At 31.1% G+C, this 7,942-nt stretch overlaps 1 protein-coding gene across 2 annotated transcripts in view; it reads left to right on the forward strand.

Annotated features, from left to right (window-relative positions):
- Klhl4 (kelch like family member 4) overlaps window positions 1-7,942 on the forward strand; it is a 92,887-nt gene that overhangs the window by 16,014 nt on the left and 68,931 nt on the right. The gene's annotated exons all lie outside the window — the stretch shown is intronic.

The raw sequence follows: 7,942 nt of genomic DNA on the forward strand, positions 1-7,942 counted from the left end.
TATATATATATATATATATATATATATATATATATATATATATATATATATAGATTGAACCCAGTGCCTCACACATGCCTCTACCACTGAGCTAAAACCCCAGCCCCTGCATTCATGTTCTTGAAGTTTACCAGTACAGTTAAGGAAATGATTCTCATACTTTGGCTCAGTGTAATCTAAAAAATATTACTTTATGATTACTTAATGAAACTTTATACTATACAGTCAGTTACAAATGCTCTTTCTTCATTTGCTAAATTGAATTTATGGAGTGGTAATGTTCAAAAGCTAACACTTTCTCATAGTTGAAACGATGGATGGAATACGAGAAATTTACAAAAATATTTAAAATCCACCTAATACATCATTGCTTTGTTTGGATTGTGTAAATCAGTATAACAAAATGTAGGAAATAGGATGATAAAAACTTTTTTAAGTCTTTGCTGGATATTCTAGAAGCATATTGTGAGGCATGAATGTGATGACTGTTTTAGAATAAGGGTAGGTGAACATTTTCAATAAAGGGACTCAGAGTAAATATTAAGATTGTGTAGTCCATATGTTCTCTATTACAACTACTTAACTTTGACATTAGCTTGAAAGCTACCATAATATGTACATAAATGAGTGTGACAGTGTTCTAATAAAACCAAATTTATGGACATTGAATTTTGAATTTATAATTTTCAATTCCTCTTTTTATTTTAACCGTTAAAAAAGTAAAATGTAGTCCTAATTCAAAGGCATACAAAATTGATGGATGACAAGATTTGGCCCACATGCTATAGTTTGTCAATCTCTTTTATAGAAGCACTCTGTAAGATATGAAATGAATGCTTTCTACAAACAAAAACCATGAGAGTGTTTTCATTTTGACCAGCCTTAGTTGAGAAACTTATAGCTTTGAACCTTGTCACTGACTGATTCTTGCTTATTTTTCAGAAGTGTTTTGATTTTGCACTCTATTCAGACTCAGTTTTATATGTCACGATGCTAACACAACTGTTAAAGAAGCTAAAGTAAATCTGACTGCAAGTTTTTTATACTGATACAAAACAAAATAAGAAACAAGAGAATTAATATAAATTTCTCTCATATCTAGAAAACAAAAATCCCATGAAAGTAAAAATTTTCCCCAAACTATACTTCCAGTTTTAAGTTTAGTTGACATTTAGAATATATAATAAATGCAAAGCACTTTGAAACAGAGAAAGATGTATCAAATAACTGCTTTCAATTGCTTATAATATATAAGAGAATATAGAATATTTATACTAACAACTGTAATGCAGTATAGAATGTAACAAGTAATATAATAGTAGTATAGCCAATAATCCATAAATAATGTAATTTTAAAGTGAATTAGAAAAAGACCCTTACACAAACCTTTCCCTTTATTTCAATATATTAACTACTGATATACAGTGTATTTATATGTGGGAGATTTACTTGTTCCTTTGGGCAATAACTGGGTAACTAATAGGTTCATATATAGCTAGCTCTTTCTCTGTACATACAGGGGAGATATTTATTTTAAGGTAAGGTCCAGATACCTAAAGGGAGATAGAATTTATTTGTAAAGCCCTTTAACAATGATATTTCACTCTTGCTTTAAGACTCCTTAAGGTGTATCCCTTAAGTAGGCAGAATGAAATTGAAGGAATACTAGAAAAAATAAACACCTCATGGTCCAAATATGTTTTTCTTATACGTTTTGCCAATTTCCACATTTATTTTTGGAGATTACATCCTCTTTTTCAAGGCTGCCATTGTCCTTTGTTTAACCATAAATAGCCATGGCTTCTCTGCTATTGCTTTGAATAGGGACACATTCATTTTCAGGCCTCTAATAAAATTTTCCACATAAACTTGGTTTATTTTTAATTTTAGTGTGGCAAGAATGTTTAAAGAGAGACCTGCCGTCTTAACAATTACACCTAGAATAATGTCTTTCAGGTTCATTCATGTTCCTGCATATACAGTTTGTTTGTTTTCTAAGACTAAATAGTATTTAATTGTATGTATGTACCACACTTTCTTTATCCATTCAACTGTACTTGGTGATTTAGGTGTTTACTCCAAAATAATGAGAGCTGGTGAGCTTTTTTTATATATATCTATTAGACATTTGTATAACTTTAAAAAAGAAAAGTCTATTCAAGTCATTTATCTATTTTAATTATTTTATTATATATTGGTATAATAACTCTCTTTTAGATATAAGGCTTGCATTTTTTTTCTCTCATTTTACAGGCTATCCTAGCATTCTATTGATTGTTTCCTTTGTGGGAAGAAAACTTATAGTTTAATATATTACCACTTGTCTACTTGCTTTTGGTGTCATATCTAAGAAAACATTTGCTGGATCATGGGCACAAAAATTTTGTCCTTTATTTTTTCTTTATTGCCTCCTAGGGAACTCAAGAGTTATATTTAAATAATTGATCGATTTGAATTAAATTTTGTGCTATGTGTAAGATATTCAGTTTCATTTTTTTGCATGTGGGTATCCACTTTTCTCAATACATTTATCGAAGGGACTATCCTTTGTTATTGTGTATTCTTGGCTCCCTGTGGAAGATCAGTAGATCCCATATGTATGGGTTTATTTCTGATCTGCCTTTTCTGTTCCGAGGTCTATGTATATGGTTTTATGCTAGCAACATACCACTTCTTAAACTATATTGTTATTTATGTATTTTTTTTAATGTGGTGCTAAGGATTGAACCCAGTGCCTCACATGTGCTAGGCAAGCACTCCTCCATTGAGCCACAACCCCAGCCCCAACATGCTGTTTTAATTACTATCACTTTATTTTAAAACCAAGAAACATGCCAGTGTCACCTTTTTTTTCCCATTAAGATTTCTTGGATATAATCTTGAGTATTTTTTAAATCTATATGAATTTTGATTTTTTTCTATGATTGTAACAGTGCCACTGAGATTTCAATGGAATTGGAAGTTAATCTACATATGGCTTTGGATATTATTGACCTTTCAAAATATTAAGACTTGAAATCCATAAGTACAGGTTTCTTTCCATTGCTTTGTGTTTTCTTGAATTTCTTTCATCTATATTATGTGGCTTTGAATATACAAGCGTTTCATCTCCTCGCTTTAGTTAATTCCCAAATATTTGATTCCTACTTATGCTATTCAGAAAAAAGATTTATTTCATTTCTGGGTAGTTCATTGTTAGTTGCATGATGATTGTATATCTTGTAACATTATTGAATATGTTCATTCTATCAGTTTTTGTGGCTTTATTAGAGTTTTCAACATGTAATATCATGCTATCTGCAAATAGAAATGGTTTTACATCTTTTTTTCCTGAATTAAATGATGTTTATTTATTTTTCTTGCCAATTTCTCCAATTTAGGGTTCCAGTGTGATGTCAAATAAAATAGGGAAAATCTTTGATTTTTAACCCTTGGGTATTATGTTACTTATGGACTTTCATATATGTCCTTAATGATGCTGAGGCAAATTCCTTCTCTGCTTAGTTTAGTAAGAATTTTTATCATAGAGGAATGTTGAATTTTTTAAGTACTATTTGGCATATAATAATATGATCTTATTCTTTATTTTTAAATTTGTTGTATCACAGTAATTGCACATCACAGAACATCCTTGCAACTCAATGATAAATACCATTCATATTTGATATTTTAATGTGATGTTAAATTTGGTTCCTCTGGTGTTTTGCTGAAGATTTTTTCATCTACTAATAGGAATGTTGGTCTTTAGTTTTCTTTATTTATGATGCGTTTATTTGGCTTTTCATATTAGTGTAATACCTCAGAAAGTGAGTTTGTAAATGTTCCCTCTTCATCAATTCTTTGAAAAGTTTTAAGAAGATTCATGTTAATCATTCTTGAATGTTTGGGATAATGAACCATTAAAGCTATCTGGTCATGAGATTATTATATTTTAGTTAGATAGGTTTTGATTGCTGAATAAAACTTCTTTTTAATTATTATTCTGCTCAGATTATCTATTTCTCCAGAATTAAATCTTGCCAGGATTTATTACTAGTTTTTGTAGGCCATTCAATTTGTTTGCATTCACTTGTTTGTGGTAGTGTTTGATGAACTTTTTGTACATCCATGATATAAGAAAAAATATCTCATTTTTCATTTTAGGTTTTATTTATTTGAATCTTCTCTTTTTTCTTAGTTTAATTAAGAGTTTATTAATTTTATTGATTTCTCATTGTTTTCTACACTCAATTATATTCGATTCTGCTCTAATTTTATTGTTTCCTTTCTTATGCTAACTACGTGTTTTGTTTTTGTTTTTGTTTGTACTGAGTATTAAACCCAGGGCCACCATGCTAGACAGTCCCTCTACCACTGAATTAAAATCCCAGGTTTTTTTTTTTTAATTCTTTGAAGTATAAAGTTAGGTTGTTTATTTGAGATTTTTCTTCTGTAATGTACCTGCTAATAGCTATAAACTTCCTTCTTGATATTGCTTTAGATGCATCCCCTATGTTTTGGTTTGTAATGTTTCCATTTTGACTAATCTTGAGATATTTAAAATATTACCATTCCAAAAAACCCCTCTGTAAATGAAGTAAGGATATTTGTATTTAATTCTGAGATAGGGATACGCTGGAAATACAATTCAAACAGAAAAAAAAAACAGGAAAGAAACATTGTCAAAAAGATTAAATTCCAGAAATTACCATTACATTTAAAAAAAATTATTTATAGTTATAAATGGACAGAATGCCTTTATTTTTATGAAGATTGAACCCAGTGCCTCACCCATGCTAGACAAGCCCTCTGCTGCTGAGCTACAGCCCCAGCCCTTACCATTACATTTTGAATATTAAAACATTATATTAAAAGCATGTAAAATTGTGATGTAATTGAAATACAGATACTGTGCATAGGTACTCTATCAAAATTATCATTAGGTTTCACTGCATTGGCAATCAAATGACAGACATAAATATTACCATTTTATGGGATATTTCAAATATAACTTTTATAATCATATTATAAAGGTCTGTTGAGTTCTTGATTAAGACCATTGATTGTGTAATGTAAGTGCTATTATAGTGTTCACTTGTTGAAAACACAGCCTTATTTTTCTTTTAAAAAAGTAATGCAAGAAGAAACTTTTAAGATATTTAAGCTAGGAGAAGAAAGGCAGTTGTAAAATGAGGTAAAGCATAACTCTATTATTTGAAAACAGCTGGAGTTATTTATTATACTGTTTTAACAAGATAATTTTAAGTATGTTCAATAATGTAGCCTAACATGGATGTTTTAGCATTTTTCACATATGCCTACCTATATTTTGAAATCTGATGCAGTATAGTATACTTAGCCATTAAACTCTAACTCTAAATAAGATGACATTGAAAAGCGTATCCCTATCTCAGAATTAAATTTGTAGGAATAAACAAACTTCTCTCAGTAATAATAGTGAATATAAGTTGCAGAAGCTGGGCCCAAGCTTGTGATCCTCCTGCCTCAGCTTCCTGAATCACTGGAATTACACTAGATGGTACCACACCTAGTGCTGAGGATTTCATTTTGTACATCTCCCTTTTAATCTAAAACATGTTGCATGTTTGGAAAATAAATGATATAGTTAACCATATTTCACTTCTCTAAGTTCCATGAGCCTACTGTGTTCAATTAGGGCCTTATGACTCTTTGTTTCCAGAATGTTTGTTCCCATCATCCCCACTAAGCTTCAGGAATAGATGTAGTCACTCTCCTATATTCAGAGAGCCAACTATATTATTTTTCATAGTATGTCATATTTGTTAATGTTTAATTAACATCATTAGACTTCCAAGACAGAATGTCAGCTAGAGAGATGTCTCTTGTACTTACTAATGTATTATTAGAAGGTAGCATCCTACCTTTTTTACAACAGGAAGCAGTCTACACATATTTATTGACTGATTGATCACACATATACCTGATATATGCCTACAAATTGATTAGTACATTTTTGAGGGTCATGTAACTGTTACCTCCTTTTTTTTCCTTTTGTGCCAAGTATTGAACATAGGGGCACTTAAACACGAAGATACATCTCTAGCCATTTATTTATATTTTATTTAGAGACAGGGTCTCCCTGAGTTGTTTAGGACCTCACTAAGTTGCTGAGGCTGGCTTTGAACTCACAATCCTCCCGCCTTAGCCTCCTGAGCCACTGGGCTTTACCTCCTTATTGAAGAATTTCCCAGTAATTCTAATTTGTACATGATATCTTCTTCCTCTGAAACCTATCTGTTTTGTTTGTACATTTTTAATATTTTTTTAACTTACCTTAAGTTTAAATAAATTTCTTTAGGAAAGTGACAATGTCTCAGCCTGTTCTCCTTTGCAATGTATTTAGCAGGATAATTAAGCATAACAAGTGAGAATAGTGAAAATTTCTTATTCATATTAGATTAACTCAAAAAAACAACAACATATGATTGACAATTTTAACCACTTAATAGTGTAAAATTCAAGAGTATTTAAGACAGTCACACTCATCAGTAAATGTCACCAGGTAGGGTATGGCTGAATAAGGAAGGTTACTGGGAGCATGACTTTAGGGTTTATATTTTGTCTCTGGTAAGTAGGACCTCTCTATCTCTGCTTTCCAATGGCCATGTCCTGAGCTGCTTTCCTCCATCATACTTTCCTTCCATAATGTTCTACCTCACCTTAGACCCAGAAGAATGGATCTGGCCATCTATGGACTGAGACCTCAGGAATCAGGGGAAAAAAGAAAATTTTCTTCCTCTAAAATTATTGTAGCCAGGATTTTTAATCTCAGTGATGGAATAGCTGAATAATATTCAGAGGAATTCCAAAACAAACCTGAAATCTCTCAAATAGGTGAAGCTCACAAACTCAACCACCTAAATGAGAGTCAGGAAAGAATTAAATATAGCAAATCAACCAGAATTGTAGGAAAAAACAAACATCTCTCAATAATAATAGTGAATATAATTTTTCTCAACTCCCCAATTGAAAGACACAGATTAGGGGCTAGGGCTGGGGCTTAGTGGTAGCGCACTTGCCTGGCATGTGTGAGGCACTGAGTTTGATTCTCAGCACTGCATATAAATAAATGATATGAGCATCTATCAACAACTAAAAAAAAAATTTTAAAACAGAAAGACACAGATTAGCAGAACGTATTAAAAAGCAAGATCCAAATAAATGATATTTTCAAAAGACTTATAGGTAAAGTTTTCTATAAGCTGAAAGTAAAAGAATGAAGAGAGACATTCCATGCAAATGGATTCCAAATACTATTCTCATCCCTGAAAAAAACATATTTCAAGCAAAAATTATACATAAAAATCAAAGAAGGCCACTACATATTGGTAAAGGGAACAATCCAACAAGAGGTTATAATGATAGTAAATATATATGTACTAAACAGCAGTGCTTCTAATTGCATTAAAAATAGTTTTTGACATTAAATCCCAGATGGACCCCAGTATGACAATACTGGATGATTTTAGCACATCCTTGTTCTGAATAGACAAGTAATCCAAATGTAAAGTCAAAAAATATATTTCACATGTAAGTAATACTATAAATCAAATGGACCAAATATACGGATACAGAATTTTTTCATCCTCAAATACTAGAATTTACTTTCTTCTTAGCAGCTCATTTAACCTTTTCCAATATAGACAGTATTCTAAGTCCCAATGTATGTGTTAGTATATACAAAAAATAGATATAATCCTGTGCATTCTAACAGATCATAATGGAACAAAACTGAAAACTTACATCAGTAAAAGTAATAGCAATAAGGGCTGGAGTTGTGGCTCAGTGGTATAGCGCTTGCCTAGCATGCATACATGAGGCACTGGGTTCAATCCCTGGCACCATATAAACACAAAAACATATAAAATAAAGGTATTGTGTCCATCTACAACTAAAAAAATTTTAAAAAGGAATATATATA

The sequence above is a fragment of the Marmota marmota genome, unplaced genomic scaffold (assembly GCF_001458135.2).
Source record: "Marmota marmota marmota unplaced genomic scaffold, marMar, whole genome shotgun sequence".
Classification (NCBI taxonomy): domain Eukaryota; kingdom Metazoa; phylum Chordata; class Mammalia; order Rodentia; family Sciuridae; genus Marmota; species Marmota marmota.